The sequence below is a fragment of the Diabrotica undecimpunctata genome, chromosome 8 (assembly GCF_040954645.1).
Source record: "Diabrotica undecimpunctata isolate CICGRU chromosome 8, icDiaUnde3, whole genome shotgun sequence".
Lineage (NCBI taxonomy): Eukaryota > Metazoa > Arthropoda > Insecta > Coleoptera > Chrysomelidae > Diabrotica > Diabrotica undecimpunctata.
In genome coordinates, this window is record NC_092810.1 from 51,528,841 (window position 1) to 51,554,111 (window position 25,271).

A 25,271-nucleotide genomic window follows, 5' to 3' on the forward strand; every position below is an offset into this window, starting at 1 on the left:
GCAATTTCTTTTGCATATTTTTATTGTTATAAAATATTTTCGACTGTATTAAATATTGCACGTGTCGGTCAGTCTGTTTAAAAATTCCGATTGATTTGCAATGAATAATGGGTCACACACGCTAGTTTTGAAAGAGAGAGAGATATATATTTTCTACAGGTGATATATCATTATCTACTGATATCTGATGTGTTCCATTTTTGTTTGTAAAACCTCTATAAACCTAATGCATCGATTTCATTCATTTAGATATTTATGAAGCTCAACAGGCCTTGAAGATCCTAGTACTGAAAAATTTTTACAATCCTAGTCTTCTTCTTCTTCTTCCTTCTAGTACGTAGGTTTTAAAGCCTGTTTCTTCCTCAATATTAGCCTCCTAAATTGTTTAAATTATCGCACCATCTTTTTCTTGGTCTGTCAATACTTCTTCGTCCATTTGCATTTGTTTTCTATATTGCATGCTCTTCTTATGTTTTCGCTTCTCCCGCTATCCAACAGACTTTTCCCTGATATTTCCATTGATTTCTGTCCAATACACACTGTTCGTATTATTGCTGCGAGACTCTTGTGGTGTGGTGATAACGTTTTGCGAGGTGTTGTTTTCTTAAAACTGAGATTACGATACCATGTGAAGAAAAGTTCTTTTTTCTGTTTATTCACTACACTTTAAATTTTTAAAAATGGTTTATTACAGAAGCAACTTATAAAATAAAAATGTTTATAAATTGTTTTAAATTATAAAATACAACGATATAAAAGCAGAATATTAACAATATAAAATATAACCTAACAAGTGTCTTATTTAATACAGTACTACAAAATAATAATAATAATACTAAAAATATTGCTTAAAAATATTGCCAAACGTTGTCTGGTCTCTTCTTATAATATGTATCTTGCCTGGACAATTTTTCTTTTAATTTAAGTTCCAACGTGAACTCATTGAACGTGTACATCGGCATTCTGAAATTTAAAAAAATTGAGTCTCATTACCCAACTCATGAAATAAAAGTGTAACAAACTCTTCTTCGTGTCCCGTTTTCCTAGCATCATGTACCCAATATTTAAGTTCACTGCTCTCTATCAGCGATTTTTTTGTAATTAGATCTTCACTTGACCGAATAGCTACAATATATAAATTAATGTTTATATATAAATCAATATTTAATGTTTCAACATTACTCGCAGACAGTCGCATAATAGCTTATACGATCGACTGGCAAGATACAAGGACAATTTTCAATTAAGAGTGACTCATCTAGAAATTGAACTAAGACTTAACGGCAACAATGTTAAATGATAGTTTATCTAGTGAGAAGTAAATTCTTACCGGGTCAATTTTGACATGTAAAGGCGTTGGCTTCGCCAAGTGAAAAGTAAGAGAGGTCCATAAAATTTGCCCCGTAATAATATAAATTAAACAATAAGCAATAATTACTTGTTTATCAAAAAATAGTGAAAAAACTTCAATATGTGACTTGCCTCCATTGTTGGCTTCTATATTGTTTAAATATCAATCAGACTGATGTTGAATTACTACTGAGTACGAAGGAGTATCTATTTTTACTAAACTTGGGACAATTTTGGATTTACTATTTTTGCCAGGTTTTTTTTTTGGACGTTTTGATCTGTAGTTCAGAGGAATTTTCATAATCATAATCAGAAACATCACAAATCCCATTCACTTGTATTTTATATGTACCTGCAATATCCGATTTTATTCTTTCTTCACAAATAATATTATCATCGATGTCTTCTACATCGGAAATTTCATCTCATTCCGGCGGCACATAAACCACATCAAGTGAGTCAGCATTTTCACAATCTGACAAAGTCTTCTTCTCAGTCTTCAGTCTTCTTCTAACAAAGCCATTAACTCTTTAGTAATTAGTGCCCTCTTCATCAAAATTTACTAAAAGAAACAAAAAATGCACTACTATACACGCATTCACATAATAATTAATAGTTTAGCTTACCTGATTTGAGGAGGTAAAATGCAAACAAACTTAAGTCACAAATAAATAGTAATATTTCAAGATTATCGAAAAACTTGTAGTTTTGCTCTGAAAAAGGATAATGAGTTTGAAAATCAATGTTATGGAATAGTGTTGGTTCGAAACATGCGATTAAAATACTCATTTCAGTTAGGGAAGCTAAAAAATTGTTTCAAATATTGACTTTGTTTTGGCAATACGACCTTTTGCACGAACTCAGTGAAAATAACTCGCTTTGCATGTAAAATGTTGTGGACATTAGCTGATTTACATGTAAATAAAGTAGTAAAGCAATAAATTAAAGGTTTAAATAGTTTTCTGAAGAAAATTTTATATTTATAAAATAATAATATAGGCCTTAACTAAGTGACAAACATTGTAATAATAGTTAATGCAACAAACAGTTTTTTAAATATGCAAGACACAGCGCTCATCGTCGAAGCAGTCACACATTTCTTCCTGCTCCTCACCAGCTGCTGCTGTAGTGGGTTCATAAAAAAGCAAACTCTTGTCCAAGGCGTGGATCAGAAGTAGACCAAACATTTTTTTTCGAAAGTTTGTCAACGTCTTTGGTCTTTTCTTTGGTTAACACATAATGAAGTGGTAGTTCTTCCAGTCTCACTTGTCTTAGATTATTATTCCCTTTCTGTCTCAAAGATACAAAAGATTCTTCTCCTTCATACCTGTAGTTTTACAAGCCTCTTACCAACACAATATTTTTGTAAGTCTTTCCTTTTCCTCTTTTTCGGAGGTTCACTTCATTTCTTTACAGTTCACTAATTGATTGAATGTCCTTATAGTATTCACTCGCAACTGCTTTTCTACTCTTCCAAAAACACTGTCGGCGGGTAAAAAACTATATTCTTACTATAAGATTATTCTATAAGATTAATGTGTTGTAAATTATTGACTAGATGAGTAGTATTTTTGACTGAGAATCGAGGGGTGAAGTTCGTCATACCGACGAACAGTTAATTTTATATTGTATTATTATATTGAATTATGTAGCAGTGTATTTACTGTATTGTAATTTTTATATTAATAACAAAATAAACAATGAATTTTACTGCAGAGTATGTGTAAAATTTTTTTTGCATTCACTTCCTTTTATGCATATATGAAAATAAAAATATATATTTTCATTAAAATATTGATTCAATCCTTCATTCACTTACCATACTCCTATTACAGGTCAAATTTTTATATACAGCAAACGATGCACCATATACCTGTATACCTAATTCTTTTTCTCTTTCTGCTCTCTCTTACCTATAGCATTACATATGTAATGATTGTGCAGATTGACTCCTATATAAATTTTTAACGGCGAACGCGTGTATAGAAGTATAACTTCTACCGGCAGTAGATTTTTTTCTCTTCAAGAGCAAACCCAAATGGCTATGTTTTTGATTCCAGTTTCTCCAACACCAATAACAGTGCGAAAAAATTTTAAACATGCAGAAGTTTTAACATCCGAGACAGTTGGAAAGAAGTATTGTATTGAATACTTTCGCTCAGGTCCAGGTTTTTTCTGTTTGTTTTTGTTTACCGGCCTAGGTCTATGCCTTTTGATTTGTGTTGTATGAATCAGACTGGCAATTATATTGTCTTGTCTTTTCTTGTCTGGACCTTTATAAAACTCTTCTTTGAATGCTTTGATGTAATTAGGCCGTATTTTTACACATGTGAAACGTTTATTGTTGTCTTTACACGGTACAAAAACTAGGGCTCTTTTATGAGCTGCGTTTCTGGTAATTTGTTCACTTTTTCTTTTTCCTCCTGTAACTCTTCTCTTTCTGGTCCCTTTATATCGTTCACCACACTTCTATCTGCACTATCCATTCTCCTTTAAATATTAACGTAATTACTAATTGTTTCCAAATACGTTGACAATTTAAATAGTAGTCACAAAAACGTTTAATACAAAACCCTTACATAAACCCAAATTTGCAAGACTCACTGGGTCAGCTGAGTGGCAGTTGCAGCGCTTCTATTGGTTGGTTGGAAATAAGCTGGTTTGCATGGACCAGTACAGTTGAAATATCTTGTTTTGCATGTAAAGGCGATTTTTAACATGCTGTTACCATTGGAAATATTTTTTTGTATCAATCAGATAGAATAAACCACTTTGGCTACAACACAACAATGCATTGGCACATCTTTGAATCTCACAACTCAACTTTGAATTTTGTGTGACTTAAGTCTGTTTGCATGTTACCTCCTCATTTTAATTTATATGGAATATAAAACAAATAAATACAAGGAAACTTTCCAGTCACGCTAAAAAAACAAATATAACGTTTACAGTACACAGAAATTCTATAAATAGACAATGAAGTGTAATGACGAGATCGGATGTTAAACTTTCAGATTGTATAGTTTAATAAAAAAATAAGTAAAAAAAATAAGTATGTTGCCAAATAATCACCTTTAATTAAAAATTGTTTTAGTATAATATAATATAATATAATATAATATAAATTCGGAAGCCCTGTCATACAGCCATCCAATTTTAGAACGATCATACAGCAGGACGACTGTAGGACAGGGAGGTTGACTCAATACTCAATTGTGTCTCGACTGTGTCTTGTCTTATGCCACCGGTCACACCTCCCTGTTACTGGACCAATCCTACACTCACCCATCTCCGTTGTCGCGTCCGATCATACACCGATCCTGGTGCACTGGGGGCTCTTCGTATTTCAACTGCAGTTGGCTGGTGTTGAAGTTTTTACAGAAATCGATCACCATATTTGTTGTAATCAGTTTTAATTCAATTAATAGTAATTAATTTTTGAACAAAACATTTAATTTGTTCATTTATTTTCTAAATAAAATACTCTGCTCATCACGTATATGCATGTTTTTTTTTATATAAAATTAAAGCTAATTTTTTTTAATATGATGGTATAAGCACAGATAAGGTTGTCTGAGAAAACATGATCGCAAATTAGGGTTGACAGCTGTTTAAAACGCGAGTTATCAAATATACAGTAAAATAGATCGCAAGACACGCAAAGATCACTTTCACAAGTGATAATTTGACCTGGGACCTTTCGTATTGAAAGAGGCGTTCGGCAAGAAAATAACATGTTTGCTAAATTGTTTACAACCTTGCTAGAATACGCCTGTGACACAATATTTTGATTATCACAGTGCCATTTGATCTTCAACGGTGATTATGTCACCAATATTATAGAAAACTGTGTGGATGTAATTTGACAATTCATGAAGATGCTCCGACGAATAATGCCCACTGTTACATGTTGCCAACCTTGTTGCAAGCCTTTTCCCTCAACTTGCCTTAAAAATTCCCACTTTTATGAAAAAATTCCCTCCCGTTTACAAAATGGGTTTTATAACAGAAATATAAGAATGTGTATATTTAGCCACGTTATGTTCAGCAAAAAAAAACACTTAATCTTATTTCGGCGCCTTTCACGGCATTCTGGTGTTTTAAAGAAGTATTACCAGTTGCCAAAAACGAGGAAATACTTGAACTAGATTTAATAGCAGTCATTTTTTTTACATATTTCTTACCTGCAGCATGTTTTTGCAGTTTTCACTTTTGCCGCATAAAATTTCTGCATTACACACTTTCCACATACATTTTTTATTATTATGTGGTTTTTATTATTATATTTTAAAAGAAGGATCTTCTAACCACTTAACATTAAATGTTTTTTCTCTAGATTTGGTTATTTTATTTTTTTTTTATTGGATGACTACTATCACTATCGCTAAATACACTAGGTACTGTTATTATTGTCACTAATTTTTTTTGTTAGATTTACACTCTGCTCTAAACTCCAAAATTATTAAGAAGTAACAATATACTGTGCAGAAAGTACCAAATAAGACAATTTCGGTGGGGTTCCCACTTTCACTACAATATTTATTCAAACCACCATAATTGAAATTTTATTTAAGTACCTAATGAATAAAGACGAAATTATTGGGACAAGTGCTTACATCTGCATTCATTAAGTTTTATTATATTTTGATTTGGGGAATATATACCTAAAGATCATAATATTTATATAAAAGGATAGTGATTTGGTTGTGAAATGATTACCCAACCGTCATCTATTTTAATTTTTGACACTAAGTGCTTGAGATTCTTGAGAGTTATGATTACCGAATGATGTTTTGTTATGATTAAAGGCCGTATGACACTATGCATTTTCTTATATCGTTTCTTATATCGTTTCTGATATAGAAAGTTATTTATGTTTTCTTGTATCGTTTCTTGCACGTACATTTGTGCTCTGTACTGTATGACACTATGCCAATTCTTTTCCGGAAATTGTATGTGATTCGGCACATGATTGGTCGAAATTTTGACACATATAAAAATAGAACTGCAGTACCTGAGGACCCCAAGCCAGATGCTACTGATTATTTTTTAAAATACTGTGGTTCAAAAATGAAAGAAATAAAATGTCCCAATATTAAAACCAAATTATTGGAAACCACAATTTTTGAAGATATTCAAGAGGCTGTAATGGAAGACAGAAATAATAAATAATTTGGTTGTAATAATTTATTTGTTTTTTTTTTACAAAATATTTTGAATGGCATGCTCTTGAAATTCTACTCTCTTATTTGGAAATATAAAATAATCTTTAAACTCATTACGAATTTTAAAGCGGTTGTGTATTGTTTTTAGTAATACATCTCCTACTTTCAGTGGTTCCGATGCTATTTGATCCAATCCCTGTGATTTATTGTTTTTCAATTTGGCTACTGCTGTTCTAATCTTGGTTATTGTTGGTGGGCACTTTTCTCTGATGTCTGCTTGGTCTAATTGTATATCAAAGTTCTCCTCCAACCGCCATTATGACAGAAGTTTTACGTTTTCGCTCACAAATTGGCGCATTTCTTGTACAAGAAACTGCAGCGGACACAAATTCTTGTATCGTTTCTGATATAAGAACTATACGCTTGTATGACACTATCCATTTTTTTGTTATATTAGAAACGATATAAGAAATGATACAAGAAAATGCATAGTGTCATACGGCCTTAAGAATACCGAAATTGGATAACATTATGGAACATTTCAATTACTACCAGGAGGTGAAGATATGTTTAATTCTTTTCAAATATTCTTCTGCATTTTTTTTTTTAATATTTTACAATTTGCACTGGCGTAAATATTTCCTTTTGAGTTAATTTTTTCCCTTTTTCCCTTTTGTGTCAAAAAATCCCGCAAACAGGGAAATTTCCCTTCGATTGGCAACACTTACGCTTGTACTGAAATACGAGGAAAAAAAGGTAGATTAAAAATTAAAACAAGTTTATTCTAATATCTACATACAATGCCTGATAATGTTACAGAGGTCTCGTTGTTATCCGACACCTGCGGAGGACAAAATATAAACAAAATATGCTTGCACTGTTATATTATTTACTTTGTTCATTATGGTGACAGTAAAATTACAACACTAGAACAAAAGTTTCTTTAATTCATGATAGAATGTGAGGGCATGAATAGCACCATTGAATGACAGAAAAAGTTTTTGGCTATTTATACAATGAGTGAATGGTAAAACATCTTCAAGTTGGCCTGACCGAAAAGAGGAAAAAACAAAATGAAAAGTATGTCATTAAGGAACTAAAATTTACTAATTTTATTGATTTCAAAAGTCTCTCACAAGATATTTTAAGAAACAGAACAGTTACTGAACTTTTGTGACCATATTTTTCATTAGAAAATAAAATGTAATACTTGCAAAACAATCTCTTTTGAATGTGCGAAAGTACCAACCAACTCCTTTGTTCTAAGTGGTGGTGGGCGACCCAAGTAACGCTTCACTTCTTTTTTATTTTTTATGTGTACAAAATATGGAAATTGATATGATTTGATGGCTACCAAGGTCATTCTAACAATTGGCACTTTGTAAAATTATCAACATTTTGATTTACAAAACATCATGTCATTCTTGAAGCTTCCATTACTGCTTTTGTTCAATTCTAGTCCAGAAGCAAGATTGTAAGGAATGGAGAGTAACACAAGTGTAGTAGTAACTAAGTGGAAGGACAAACGCGAAGTGCTTATGCTGAATACAAAGCATACTGCTGAAATGGTAGACGTCCATCAAAGGGAAGGAATAGGTTTTAGAGTAGGTTTTTCTAAGGGCAATGAGATTATTTAAATTATTGTTTTTAAACCTCATTTTAAAAGAATTGTAGTTGAAAGGGCTTGTACGAGTCACTAATCACGAGTGTATGCAAACTTGGAACAGCAATATCTTAACCAATTTTTGTCTTACAGAAAAATAACAAAAACCAAAATGTTCAGAAAAGTAAAACCTATATTTTTTACTCGTCAAGATTTTTAAAAAATTTTCATTTACTTTAAAATCAATTCTTTTCAAAATTAGCACTCTGAACAGGTCAAACTTACAGATCATATAAACAATACATAAATAAAGTAAATTATAAAGCGATAACGATTAATTTTATTTGGGGTAAAATAAAGTTCGTGTAACCTTCTGGCTAAGGTCTAGTGTTAGGGATTTCAGGTCGCGCCCCTAACATGACATAACATGACCTAACGACTACTCTACGTGCTCCCCGAAGCACGGTGGCAGCTCAGTTAAATTAGAAATTGAAAATTTTGTTGGGACCGAGATTTGAACTCGGGCCCTCCAGCTTGTTAAGCCAGTAACATAGCCACTGAGCTACGGCTGTCAAACCCTTATTTGGAGTGCTAGTTAAGGGTGATTTTCTCGATGTTTTTATCAAAAAAGAGACCAACTTTATTTTAGGTGTAACTCGCTTAGTTTTGATGCTAGAAACTAAAAAAGAATTAAGCTTTTTTAAAACATTTTCAAAAAGTTTTGATGAGTTTTCCCCGAAAAGTGTTTCATTTTTTGCTTATTTTACGTTGAAATATTCGATTTGGAATTTGACAAATAAGAACCTACTTTTTATGAGCTACAACTCAGTTTCTACTAGGTCTACAGAGTTCCTAAGTACACCATTTTTAGTTATTTGTGAAAATACCGTCTGAAAACGTGGTTTTTATTTTGAAAAATGAACATTTTCACTCGCAAAAACTCAGAAAGTATTGACTTGGTGAAAAAACTCTATAGAATAAAAGTTGCTTAGAATTAGTCAATTTATCTATTTAGTACTTATTTTGAACATACGTTTTTCCACCTTCGAGAATGGGTGGCTTTCACGCTCCAAGTGAAAGCAACCCTAGGCTCAAGCCCACAAATGAAGTTAAATCCAAATTTTCAAGTAAATCTGTCGTGACGAGGAAAATTACACTCCAAAACGGTAATTTATTGGAGTATTTTTCCGATAATTCTCTTAATGTCTAAAAGTCAATTTATATCTAATCAATATGTAATTAGTTAATCATTAATATTTCTGTTATTTAAAGATCGATTATTGACCATTATTTTATCAATACATTAGAGAAATGTAAAACAAGTCTGCAGAAAAACAAAATGGAAGTTCATTGAAAACAATATATATAAATATATATATTAGAAATTAGAAATAGATAAAAATATATAAAGATAATTAAAAAAATTCTAGCACGTCAGAAATAACAGTAACTATAATTTATTATATATTTTATTAATAGTAAAAAAACATCTATGATACCACGTCTAAGTTAAACATGCAATATCTATGTAATAAAGATGCATTTAAAGAAAACAAAAATTATGAGGAATCCTTCAAAGCAGATTAAATAATCTCCAGAAATAATCTGATAAAACAGGAATCAGTTGCTCTAATGAAAAAACAAAGTGCCTGCTCTTTGTTTTCAAAAACTCGCTTTCTTAAACTGTTTGTCCTTGCGTAGTGTAGTGTAATGCACAATTTTATGTTTATGACATTCTATGATTGTTGGATAGGCCAAAATTGACGAAATGCCCCTGAAGATGCTGTAGGAAGCGAAAGTACTTGGGCAAGATTTAATTAATGAACTGTGCTCGATATCTGCCTTTTATTTAATTAAAGTTTATTATTAATGTATTCTCCTAATTTTAAATGTACGTAAAAATGTGAGAAACTACGTTATGAACTTAGCGATCCTGTAGTAGGAATTATGTACTACCTCTACCATTGATTAAAAAATACTAGAAAGTGTAGTTATACAATAAACTACTACACAGTGTACTACATGTGTAGTTTTTAATCAATGCATTTAGGCAGTTCATTTTTTTTTATTCGCCATGTTGGCATTTTAACACAAATTAAAAAAAAGTCCTACAACCCTTAAAATCCGAGTTAGCCTTTTTTTTTAAATTCACCGTGATTTTGTTTATAAACAATAATCAATTTAAAAAGAAACATTTGACAGATTAAGTTTTCAAGTTTGGACAACAAAAAATTTAAAAACGATTCCTTTAAAAATGAGCCATCCATGATTCGCCAAACATAAAAGGTTAAAAAGCGAAACGATTTTCATAAACTGAATTCATAAATTCAAATTTAAAAAAGTCGCAATATCACTAGTTCTAATCAACGAAAATTGATGTTTTTTTAATTTAGGGTAACCCGTGTCATTGATCAGAAAAATGCATTTAGTTAATCTGTAAATTGTTTATTTAATTTAGTAATTTGTTTAAACAATTCAAAAAATAAATATTTATTTTGCAACATTTTATTTCTTTCTTATTATTATTAAAGCAGCTTTAATATTTATATATTATAGTTAAAAGTAATATCTTTTAACAATAAATTTTACAAAAAATTAATTTTTTTTTGAAAATCAAATCTATACGTGTTAATTTTTTTTTAAATATGCTTATTACTTTTACAATTACTTTTTCTCAAAAATATTACAAATATATTTTATACAAATGAATTGATATAAACTATGTATAATTATAAATAAAAATTATGGAAATTAATGTTTAATTAATTGATTGAATTAATAAGTTTATAACAATTAATTTGTTTAAAATAAATTTGTGATGTTCTTCGGTCAAAAAAATTGTAAAAATAATAAGTATAATTCAAGAAAAATTACCACGTCTATATTTGATTTTCAAGTAATTATTTTTTTGTAAAATTTATTTTTAAAAGATATTATTTATAACTATAATAAATAAATATTTAACTTACCTTTTATTTCATAACCTTTTCTACTAATAATAATAATATGAGAAAAGTAAAATTTTGCAAAATAAATAGTTTAATTAGTTTAAACAAACTACTCGGTTAAAAAAACAATTCACAAATTAACTAATATTGATTTTTTTTAAATCTACGCAACGATGTACAATTTTTAAAAACATCAATTTTTGTTGATTAGAAACGGAGATATTGCGTCTTTTATAAATTTAAATTTATGAATTCAGTTTTTGAAAAATTAAAATCAAGAAATAAAAAAAGGCTAACTGTATTTTGTGTTTTTTTTTAATTCTGGTAAAAATTCCAACATTTCGAATAAAAAACCTAACTTCCTAAGTATATGTCGATGCGTCTGAATTATCGTCTGAAAAAATCTAGCTACGAGGAAAACTTTATTGACAAAAACAAAATTTATGGTGCCAAATGTGAAACATCATGCAACAATGTAATATTAAAGTCAAACTATTTCTAAGCTACAGGATACACTATACAGTATGAAACTGCAAATAACAGTTTCTTTCTTTATCAATACACAACGGTATTGTGCATTTTGTGCACACTATATATGTTTTCCCTGTGCAGCCTGGAAATTTGCATCTTGACCTAGTGCTCTCATCCCAATAGGGAAAATGATCAAGCCCATCTTTACGGATGTCTTCTTGGGATATTTCTTTAGTGGGTTCCTTTTTTCGTTTGTTATCGAACATCTGCTGAATGCTACTACTTGAAGGTCTTCCTACTCTGTTCTGTTTAATTGTTTTTCCGGCTTTGCATAGAGCATCGGCTATTGCTGGTCTGGTATCCAAAAAGGGTTAATCAAATTTCTTCGCTATTTTAGCTAATAACCAACTGTTTACGGCTGTCATGTCAATGAAATGAAAAATATTTGTAAATAATATTTCTTCAATCTGATTTTTATACGATAAAATCCTTACATGAAATCAAGGAGATCTACACCTCCCATGTAGTTGTTGTAGATTAGGACACTGTTAGGACAAGGTATCATTTTATGTATACTTTCTTGTTTGAAAAATCTTCTTTTTCTCCCTTTGGTTCACTTCCAGCATATGTTGACATTGTAGTAACGATTTTAATATCAAACCAGGACACGACACTGACATCCACATTGTCTATATTGGCTATTTTCTCTACCATATGACTTCTGCCGCGCTTCTTCATTTCTTTCTCAGCTGGCATCACAACTCCAAGAACACGATTAAGTCTTACTGTTCCCAAAGGTAAAATGCCCTCTTTCGTCAGATATATCATAAGAGGTATGCTGGTGAACCAATTGTCAAAAAACAACTTCTAATGTTGATGTTTTGGTATCGAATCTGCTAATTTGACAACCACGTTGCTGCTCATACTAAGATTTGGTGCTCCTAGAGGTACAATATTACTCTGGGAACCAGCAAACAAATTAAAGTCATAGCTGAATCCCGAAATACCACTCAGCACTAAGTTTTTGAAGCCTCAGTTATGTGTTTTTTTTTTGGGTTATACTGCTTTAGCTGGCTTCGCGCTTTTGTTGGTATAATCTGTTCGTCTACAGCTAGAAATTCTTTTTTCTGAACCATGAGTAGTCGTTCTTTGATTTGGCTCAGAACAGGTCTAATTTTGAATAATCTCCAATCTCCGAAAATTTTGAATAACCCTGGGCCCATAACGGCTTCTTAATATTGTTCTGAAGCTATTTTCTTGTGGCATTTTAAAGTAATTACTATTTTAAATGAGAATAAACCACAATTAAAGGTTAAAGTACGTTTATTGACGTTTCAATTTCCACTTCGGAAATCGTTCTCAAAATACAAACATTTAAAACTAATGTTTGAATAATCTGTCATGTTCAGGCTGATCATTTTCAATCATGTCATCATTGTTATTTAAATGCAAGAAACGTTTTATTTCTTCGAATCTGTTACAGCTCATCATATCGCTAACTGCTCGGTGGCCAATATTGGCATTCCAATAGTGTCTTGTAAATAGAAGTTGAATTATCGACATGTAAATAGTAATTCCTATAAATTGTTCTATAGGAGACAATATTTCACCAAAATTGTTCACGGCAGCTCTAGAGTCAATATTTAAGAACACCCAATGGCAAGATATGGGCATCAATATAGATGGAGAAAGATTAAATCATCTGAGGTTTGCAGATGATGTCGTATTAATCGCAGATAACTTACAGGATACGGTTTCTATGCTACATTCGCGTAAAAGTCTGTCTGAAAGAGCAGGATTAAAGATAAACTTTGAGAAAACTAAACTTATGACAAATCTCGTAATGAGTGGAAATATAACTATCGACAATAATACCATACAACAAACAGACACTAACAAATATCTGGGACACGAGATCAAAATAAACATAGACAATCAAACAAATGAAATACAGAGGCGAATAGGCCTGACATGGGCAGCATTTGGCAAACTAAGCCATATTCTAAAAAGTTCAATTCCCATGTGTCTCAAGCGAAAAGTTTATAACCAATGTGTTTTGCCTGTACAAACTTATGGAGCAGAGACTTTAACACTCACGCAGAAATCTGCGAATAAACTAAGAGTTACACAACGAGCCATGGAACGTGCAATGCTGAATGTGAGCCTCCGAGACCACATAACAAACCGACAAATCAGGCAAAGATCAGGAGTTCAAGACGTCATCGAAAGAACCACGAGACTTAAGTGGAACTGGGCAGGACACTTAGCCAGAACACAAGATGGACGATGGACAAGACGAATTATGGAATGGAGGCCCAGAAATTATAAAAGAAGCCGAGGACGACCACCGACTAGATGGACCGACGACATAAAAAGAGTAGCGGGAAACTGGCTACAAGCGGCCCAGTGTAGAGAACACTGGAAAGAACTGAGGGAGGCCTATGTCCAGCAGTGGACAGGATTGGCTGATTGATGATGATGATAAATTGTTCTATTTCATATTTTTTTTTATTAGCTGGTTTATCTGGATGTTGTTGTACTGAGTATAAATTTGATTGGTTTGTGAAATGCTCTATAAGACTATCAGGAAAGAGAAACTTAAAAAATTGGACCGGAGTTTCTAATTGTAAAATCGAAGAAGGTAAATTTTTAGAACCAGTATATTTTGTATCATTTTCTTATCTTCTCAGATTTCCTTTCACCCAATTATTTCTTCCTTTTATATCGTAGTTTTTCAGAGAAAGGGGTATCATCATCTGGGCAATCTTAGGATGGGGCAGAAATGACAGTTTCCTTGGCATTGCTTGGTCAATTTTCACACTGCTCATTGTTACTATCTTGACACAATATCACCTCATTTGTGCCGTCTTCATCGGAGAGATCTGATTCTTCACTATTAGTACTATTTGGAATTCTAACTGCATTCATTGTACCATAAAAGAGTTTCGGATCCATATCTACAAAAACAATCAATGAGTCCATAACTTCATACAGTGCCATATATAGCACAAACCCTTTTTGAGGTTTTCGAGAGACTTTCAACATTCTTAATTTTTAGTACTTACCTAAGCAGATATCTAATATCACAATACAATAAATTTCAATGTTTTCTCGCCGTAAAAAACGTTTTTACGCTTTCCCATTGTCTTCGGTACGGGTGACATAAAAAGTAAACGATCGTTGCTCATATTCCTCCGAATGCAAGATATGTTCGTTGTTGTCAAGTGTTCTTTGAAAGAAGAAGTTGCAATCTTTTGGTGAATGATTTTTTATGGCCTCTCCCATAAGTACTCTTAAGCTTTCACCTTGCAGGGGTTGCCGATGACTTGACGGCTTAGTTTTCGAAGAATGCTTACGTGATTTTGTCCCAAGTCACAGTGCAGAATATTTACAGCAAATAAAATAATTATAGAAATATAAATACATAATGGTCATTTTCAGACCACTGGACTTTATTCCATAAAATAAAGTCTTTGGTTTTAAAATTTTAATAAGTTCTTTGCATATTTTTACGTTTCATGCGAAAAATTACTTCATTGCATTATAAAAAATGATCCATTTATGGTTAAGTCAAAAAATGTTTGGATCTTCAGCTGGTATTGCAAAACTTATAACAATATTATAAGAGTACAATTGCAATTCTACACAGAAATTAGTTATTTATACTAAATGATTTTCCAATCCTGGCACTTTTTATTAGCACTGCCAATTTTTATCAAAATATTTGTGTTTTTTAAACTTCTAAATATCCAGGGGTTTTCACTCTATCACCGTTCACGACACATGGGAATTGTGTCAAGTAAGAAAAATAGCGAAGTTCTCTAGAATGAAGTGGTATATCACCAAAAATTATTTTCGGCTACTATGCATATTAAAGGAACAAGGGCAAATGAAGAAACATTTTTCTTTTCGCGTAATTTTAAATAGCTATCAATATAATTTTGTGAAATTTCCAAATAAAAACCAATGAATTACATTTGCATTTAATACATCTCTTTTAGATTTATTCTGTCAACTTACCAAATCTTAGCGGTGTGCAAGGGGTTTATGGTCTATACCTGCCACATGGTACAGGTAGGGCAGTGATGAGTTTACCAATCTCTAAGGGTCTATTTTAAAATCCCTACTTTTATGGCGGTGATGAGTTTGTACTATATCTGAGGGTACTTATGCTAAGTGGTGATGAGTTTACGTGTACCCACAGGGACTACGTGTTGATCTTTTTATAAATGCAAAAAACAATGTCATTTCATATCTCACAATTTCATAATTATAAGTTTATATTAATTTCAAAAACGCACATTGTTTTTTGCAACCCTGTATATTTAACACAATAAATATAAATATAAATATAAAATAAGTGCACCTGTCATATAGAAAAGTAACAAAAACTGAGTACGCAAGTTGCGTTTTAATACATCCCGTTTCGCTTGTCCGTAAATGTAGATTGTAAGGATGCAGCTGTAGTAGTAACCGGTTCTGAAATTTTTTAGTCATCTTGATTTGTGTAATGCAAAGCTATTTTCCTGTGGTATTTTACGTTTTAATTATTATATCTCTTTGATGGGAGTTAACAGAGAATATAATTAAAAATATTTTATTTGAATTTTCGACCTTCAGCTCGGAAACCCTTTTTTAAATGCAAATTTTTGAAAAATATTAAAAATAAATTTTTGTTTTTTGTTTGTTGAAAATTTTAATTCTTGTCATAGTTTCATTTTATCTGCTATACACAGTGGCGGATCCAAAGGGGGGTCACGGGGGTCATGACCCCCTCCCCAAAAAAAAAATTAAATATCAATCAAATAATCCTAAAAAAAAATAATTTAAAACCCATCAACCCTATAAGCAAGAAGTCAAGAATTGAAATGATTCAAACTCATTTATTCTAGGAGTAAGTGCAGAATTATGCGGAAGCCTTTATACATGGCTCTTTAAAAAAATCATTTTAAAAACAGTAATACCTCGACTAGCGCTACCCCGACTTCCTCGAATTTAGAGTAATGCGATTTTCAAATTTTGTCAATTCGTCATTTGAGTGCTAGAGAATCGTTCGATTATCGATGGGATAGAATTACCGCCCACACATTATTTCTCATTCAGTGTAGATAACATGACTTTTCGCACAAAATCAGCGCATTTTTATTTTGTATTAGGTATTTCTTACCTTCAGTTTTTTCTACGAATTGGTTGTTTGTAATTTGAATATGTATTATAATTGTTGAGGCTGTGTGCTGCAATTTATAATTTATTTATAATAAATAATATCAAAGTGAATATTGTTGAATTAGCTCCGTCTGATACGTTAGTAAATACAAATAATCATCGCGCACAGTCGATGAGCACGGACGGCAACGCACCGCAGACAGAGCTCTTCCAGAGCTACAGTCTGTGTAGGTTCGTGAGAGTACTGTTTGATTTAACTTTATTTAAAAAAAGTTAACTCTTTTTTTAGGTCTTTAATCGAAATAGTACTATTCTTTAATTGATTTTTTATTCGGTTCCATGCATCGTATATATCGTTCCAGTTCTTATGCTCTGGTGCCGTAGAATTCCATAAACTTGGTTCATTTTGATACCAATTTAAAAAATCAAAAATAACTTCGTTTGTCCATTCCATTTTTTAGCAAAAAACTTGGATAGGAGAGGACGCACCAGCACAGACGTGTCTGTGCTACCACGGACGAGGACGAGACATTTCCCACGGTGCGTCGGTGCAAGCTGGTCCGCACTCGTCCGCAATATCGCCGATGGGAAGCCGCTTTAAGGTATTTGTGAAAGTCGTTGGGTTGACAGGCATGAAGGTCATCTTCAGTTCCAGGGCGAATCAATCATCAAAATTTATAACGCTCTTCAGACAATTTCTACGTGGAAGGACAGTAAAAAACTATTAAAAGCCCATAATTTCTCATTTCAATACTTTGTCTTAGTAATGTTTTAGATACAACTGTATCACTTAGTTGTCTTCTTCAGTCACCAAAATTAGATTTGAAGAAGGCTACTGAGGCCATAGAGGACACTAAATGCATTCTTCAAAATAAAAGATCAAATGCTGAATCTGTTTTTAGCCAACTTTACTATGAAGTAAAGGAAATAGCTGAACAATTAGACATTGAATTGAAGATGCCTCGTATAGTTTCTCGTCAAACCTGTCGTCAAAATCAACCTGCTAACTCTTGCCAAGAATATTTCCGAAGATTTATTTATTTACCCCTTTTAGACAATATCTTAACTGATTTAGAAGAACGACTTTCACCGAAAGTTATGAATCTATTTAATCTTCGAGTTGTTTTACTTAACACTGATAACACACCAGAAGATAAAGTTGCATTATAAAAATTTGTTGACACTTTCCAGGATATTATTGGACCATCTACTGCATATTCCACAGTTAGAAGAGGTTTGATTTTACAGTCGCCACTCGCATTGGCGCAAAGTAGTAGAGTTAATTTATCTTTTATAGGTTTGTAACCTGTCATCGTCTTCTCCTTTGCCATTATGTAAGTCCTATTCGGCATCTTTTCCCAGAAAAGCCCTGTTTCATCACAGTTGAATACTCGCTGGGGATGTATCTTTTGGCTTCTATCAGTTCGGAAAATGTTTTGATGTAAACCTCATCAGCTTTCACATCCGAATTTGGTGTCTCACCATGTCTAACGACGGAGTGAATGCCGGTCCTCTTCTCTAAAGTTGTCAAACCAGCCCCGACTGGCTTTAAACAGGTCTTCTGATTCATCATTTGTGAAAATGTGTGGGATCTCCTTCAGCAAATCTTCGTAGATTGCTCGTGCCTTCTCACATTATGATGCTTTGTGTTAAGGTTCCTCCTTGAAGCTGCTTCTCTGTTACCTACACCATTAGTAGGTTCTCCATCTTTTCATTGAGAGAAGTCCGGAGCTTAGAAATTATTGTAATGTCCTTAGCTGGCAATGTACCATTTATCACCTCCTTCCGTTTAAGTACAGTATATATTATTGATGTGGTATGCCTGTAAATCCTCGCCAAGTCAGTTACTCGTACACCTTGCTCATGTTTTTCAATGATTTCACATTTTAGTTCAATAGACATCATATTTTTCTTCGAACCCATGGTTGTAAAAATAAATGAAATATTGTAATGTACAAAAAGCACAAAACGCGAACCCAACTTATCACCAATACTTCGAAAATGAGGGAAACAAGCAAAGCAGACAGACTGAGGTCTATAGTAAAAATTCACACACTGTAAATTACACTGACATCGAGACTGCAATGTGGTTAGTAGAATCCGAATTTTTGTCGGATTTAACTTTCAATGACCATTTAATTTGTCAGTCCAAGTAATAGTCACGTACAGACCCGTAAAATGATCTTTATGGCGAGGCCGTAATTTCATTGACCATTTAATTTGTCGGTCCAAGTAATAGTCACGTACAGACCCGTAAAAGGATCTTTATGGCGATGCCTTTTATCGAGGTACCACTGTATTAGAAAACTGCGATATTCATATGTATCTAAATATCATATTTCTGCAAATAATAATTACACTGCCAGTCACTGCAGCAACAGCAGAGCGTATTTACTCAAATCTAGGACTTCAATCTCCATTTTACATTGAAAATTTGTCATATATACTGAATTATCAATACTAGATTACCTATTGAATGAATTACCGACCCTTAGAGGTCAGCTAGGATTATCCGAGTTAGAATTACTTGTATAATTTAATGTAAGAATTTAAATAATAGGTAATAAATTTTAATTGGTAAAAAACGTAACTAGTTTATTGTATTTCCAATAGATATAAATATACACTAAATAATTATTTTTTTCATTATGTTAATATTTTTCCTATATTGATCATTAATGTCTTCATCTTAATTGCTTTTGGCACTAATAACCTGGCTATTAAAGCATTTATTAAAATACTTAATCCACAGGAATATCCTTTGTCTGCAGTATGTTTTTACGAGACCAATGGGTGTATTTGAACAATGTCTGGAAACATACTCTGCAGTTCGATGCATAATTTTCTTACCCCGATTTAGGTTTTCACCATTAAAATTTTGAAAATATTTTTCCATCGTCATTACTTGGTCTACCCATTCCGATGATGCATTTATGAGTCCACCAAATGATAAATCTTGTATTAATAAGCTCTCCAAGTTTTTGTGCTGCGATTTTTTATTTCTGGCTGCATCTTGAAAATAATGTTTTATTAAGGCTGTGTAAGATAGTAATTTGTCCAATATCAAGTCTTTAGAATTCATATCCGAAATTGGACAGTATAATTTTATCACCCAGTAGACCGAATGAATCTATTTGTTATTAAATACACACACGTAGTTAATTAGGTTACATACACATTTGGTCAATTATCAATAATATAATTTGTACATCAGTCAAAAGTGCTGACAAAGTTAAACTATTTACATAAATTAAATACACATGTCACGCGAGGTCCGCGAAAATATTGACCCAATTAAAGTTTATATAAAACTAAGATCTCTTGCCTAGAGAGGCATTCAATCAATATTCACTCAACGAACTTGATAGTCCTCAACGATCAACTTCATCAGTCTCTACTCAAAGTAATCCCGGGTCTACACCCATAGTGTACGTCTCTACAATAAACTCTGCTACTATTATTTCGTGTTTCCATTACAACTGAACGAACATCTTCACTGAGCCAACGAAGGGGATTTGTTCATGGTCCTATCGAGAAACAGAATACTTCAAGGAAGTTTGAGAGAGCCTATACAGTCCACGCCAGCAACACCCTCAGTAGCAGAGAGAGACCACTAGACCCGGGAGAACGAGAGCCATACCAAAGCCGAGAGCCACACTAGAGCCGAGAGCAGTACCAAAGCCGAGAGCCACACTAGAGCCGAGAGCAGTACCAAAGCCGAGAGCCACACTAGTGCCGAGAGCAGTACCAAAGCCGAGAGCCATACTAGAGCCGAGAGCAGTACCAAAGCCGAGAGCCACACTAGAGCCGAGAGCAGTACCAAAGCCGAGAGCCACACTAGAGCCGAGAGCAGTACCAAAGCCGAGAGCCATACTAGAGCCGAGAGCAGTACCAAAGCCGAGATCCATACTAGTGCCGAGAGCAGTACCAAAGCCGAGAGCCATACTAGAGCCGAGAGCAGTACCAAAGCCGAGAGCCACACTAGAGCCGAGAGCAGTACCAAAGCCGAGAGCCATACTAGAGCCGAGGCAGTACCAAAGCCGAGAGCCATACTAGAGCCGAGAGCAGTACCAAAGCCGAGAGCCATACTGTAACGCTTGCCGTGCTACAATAATATTACAAGGCCAGAATCGCTCGTTGTCGAAGAGAATAGGGCGGGGTTATAGAAACTATATCGTATTTTAAATTCAAGCACAATTAGATAATATGAAATTATTATTTATTATTGGACGCCACCCCTGGTTTATCCTCGAAGGGGAAGAGCAAAAAAAAATTAAGATTTATTGAAAGTTTACAAGAAAACTATTCTTTATTATTTCTTAGTAATGAACAAAAAGAAAACATTAAAAGTTACGTTATCCCAAAGGGATTGCAAAATATTATTTTATGTTAACATTATCATAAACAAAAAATCTTTGTATCGTATTAAATTAAGAATTGGTTATAAAGAAAATGAATGTATATATATATATTAACCCCAAATTTCGAAATTTGTTTACATTGAAAATAATATAGTTATTTATCAACTAGGAACAATGAAGAAAATAAACCTTTAAATTAAATTAGAACACTTCACTATATTTTCATTTTTTTTTTGAGTTCATAATCATTTCTGTTGTCTTGAAAGTAGGTATAATAAAAATTGGTACAACCTTAATCTGCTCTGTTTCTCTTCTTATTTAATCAGTCACCAAATTGATTCAGCTACGTACTATATCAAATCACCACCATCCTAGATAAGAGGGGTTAGGGATTCCATAAAAAGATACTGCTACTGGGCCATGATCTGGAATAACTCCATAGCAATACTATCTTGCGACGAGTATTAGAAATATAATATCAGCATTATAGCCTCTCCAATAAGGGTCTAAAAAAATAAATATCTCTGAATTGAGACCCACTTTGGAAACACGTCTTAACGGTTGGACGGTCTTAACAGAAAAAAGCGAAGCGCTATCATGGCGCCTGAATCTGGAAATTGGGCGTGAGTGACAAGTTGAAAAATATGCTCATCTACCGGATATATTTGGGAATTACAGAAGAATCCTTGAGTCGGCTACAGGTAGGTACTTGACAGATAGATGGGGCTATTAGTTTTATAAAAAAAAATATAATCGAAATATATAATGAGTTTCTTTTAAATCTTTTGAAACGGTTACAATACTAGTGCCGAGAGCAGTACCAAAGCCGAGAGCCATACTAGAGCCGCAGAGCAGCCAAAGGACAGGGCCGATTGCAGAACCCACCAGAAGCGAGGGATCCTCAACGTCTAAGAACACAAAAAACCGTAAGTTTTTGAATAATTACAAAATCTTCCAACTTTTACAATCTTACAATTTAACAAGTTTTTTTTTATTACAATTTAACAATTTAGAACAACAATCTCCACTCTATCAATCGTATAATAATGTACTTTAGAATGTATACCATTTAAATAATACAGAGAATTGATAAAACAAAAAATAAACATCATTCACAACTATAACTTACTAAACAGTAATTTTGTATGACAATTTGAAAAAAGAAACGTTCATACATATAGCTTGCTTTTAATTTCAATAACTTTATTTCGACAAACTTTACAAATACTTTATTTCGAAAAATTAAAATAATTACGTAGCAAATAATTTCATTTATTTTGATAACAATATATATATATATGTATATATATCATTATAAGAGTGTGTGGATTACATCTTGACCTACCTCAGTACAAAGAATAGCACAGCAGGCAAGGTCAAACTCATATTTCGCTAAATTGCACATTCCGATAGAAAAGAAAGTGTTATAATACAGGTATACTTATTTAATAAATAACGTACATTTCGTATTGTCTAATATATTTACCGCTGAATGTAAAAATTTATAAGAATAATCATGGAAAGCATATACGTTAAGCAAGCGGAATTAGGAACAGAAATAACGAAACTCGTTTCAAATACAAAAAAGGATTCCCAATCTCGGAAAAATCAACAATACATCCGGGATAGACAGGAAAAATTAGAAGAATATTGGGCAAAATTTTTAAATAACCACGAAAATCTGCTAGAAGGGGGTATAACGAAAGAAAAATATTTTGAAACAAAATACTATGATCAGGTATTTAAGATATACATTGAGGGGAAAACCCTGTTGGAAGAATATGGAAGGGTGCTGAAAAGAGGAAAAGCACCGAAAGTAAAGGAGATACAGATAAGAAAACAAAGAATCGAGGAATTATTACGGCCAGAAAATGAACAAGACTTGCAGGAGGATGAAGAATTGCAGTCAGAGTTAAGAGAATACATGGAAAAGGTGAATACACTAATGATTGAAGCAGCAGTAAATGAGGAACTAGACGCTACAGATAATGGAGAAGTAGAGAGAATAAATCATCTAAAGAGGAAAGTCAGGGAAGTTTTAAAGAAAATAAGGCCGGGAATGCAACGGCCAGAAAGCACACAGAGGAGGGACGGTGTGACATTGCCGCAGGTAAAAATCCCTGTGTATGAAGGCAGATATGAAACGTGGAGAACTTTCCACGATCTGTTTACTAAAGTAATACATGAAAACGACCAGTTATCAAACGCAGAAAAAATGCAGTACCTAAAAACTCAAGTAAGAGGGGAAGCCAACAGAATGATACAACACTTAAACATATCCGAGGCCAACTACGAAGTGGCCTGGAACATGCTAAAAAATAGATGACGAGATAAAACAAGGATTACTGGCACTAGGTACCCAGTGGCATGTCATACCTGCATATGCACCACATTTCGGAGGATTATGGGAGAGCGCAGTGCGAATAATGAAATATCACTTGAAAAGAATCATCGGGGAAACAGTTCTAACATATGAAGAATTGAGTACGGAGCTGGCACAAATAGAAGCATGTATGAACTCGAGACCATTATGTGGGTCATCAGAAGACCCTGAAGGGAAAATAGCCCTGACACCAGCTCACTTCCTTATAGGAAGAGAAATTATATCACCAAATCGGGAAGAAGAGCTTACGACTTATTTAAAGATGCCGACGAGGTGGAGATTAGTGGAGAAAATAAAAAGAGACTTCTGGAAAATTTGGAAACAGGAATACCTGCACCAATTACAACAGAGAAATAGATGGTATAAGGCGCACCCTAACATAAAAGAAGAAAAAATAGTTATAATTAAAGAAGAGGATACACCTCCAGGCAGATGGCCATTAGCAAGGGTAACAGAAACACACCCTGGAGCGGAGGGATTAACCAGAGTAGTAACAGTGAGAAAGGCAAACGGGAAACTGACTAAAAGACCCATACATAAGCTAATACGACTGGAAGAAGACAATCAGGAAAAGCCGAAGAAGGCAGCAGCACTAAGATGGAAGAAAATACTAGTAGCTATAATGTTTTTAACGATGTTAAAACCCATAAAGGCAGAACCGTATAAAATATATAATCCGGTACCAGGATTTTTCACAGAAGACCTTGGAGAGGTCGTCATAGACCGGGGAACATTTCGAATAAAGGTGTTACTCGAAAAAGGAAGAATTCGAACAGAGCACCAACTAATAGGAAATATGATACAAGGCGTACGAGAACTGTGTCATGAGATAAAAATCGTGAATTGTAAGGATATAATAGAGAAGTTAGAGGAAGGACAAAGAAAGGCGGAGTCAGTAAGCGAGGGGTTGACAGTAGAAATAAAAGGAAGGGAAAGAAGAGGAATATTAGGAACAATATTAACCTCAGTATTTGGAGTCAATGACGAAGCCTACAGTAACATTGAAGCATTAGATAATAACCAAAAGGAGCTAATAAAGAAAGATGCTTACTGTTGACAAAGGCGCAGATAGCGTGCTCACCAACGGCTATGAGAAACATGGATACCCAACCAAACTGCATACTTGAAGAAATTTATGAGCGATCTAAGAATAGCACATGTCCAGTGGTAGCCAGGACAATACAGACAGCTCAATGGAGTAAGATGGGTACTCCCAACCTCTGACTAGTTATCACGCCAGTCACGATACACATATCCATTATTTGCGATGGAAATCGGAACGAAAGAGTACTGGAACGAGTCACATTCCTGAAGCTTTCACCCAAATGTATCGCCCAAACGAAAAATATTACATTACTCCCCACTAGCAGTGGGGTGGACAGAGCAGTGACGAGTTACCTGAAGTCGCCAATCACTCCCGTGGCCCAACTGGTGGCGAGGACACCCCGCAAGTTTAACATGCCTCTAAACACCTACCTTGACATACCAGGAGGAGAGCTACGTCATGTGTTACTTGAGGAGGAGAGTCTGGAACAAGAAATGACGCATATGCAGTGGCGATCGATTCACGAATCTAATTGGCATTATTTTGTGGCCACCGGGATCATTACTATAATGGTAATAATTGGGATACTCACGTTATGGAAGTACCGTCCTGTTGCACGACTATGTCGTTCAGGGAATCCACAAACTCAGACTAACGAACAGGAAGTACCTGTATTAGTTAGTAATCGGCACAACAATGTACCGTCGACTTCCCAAGTTGACATCCCCATTTCCACATTTTCATCCAATTGCCCTAATTTTAATCTAGAGATAGAGTCG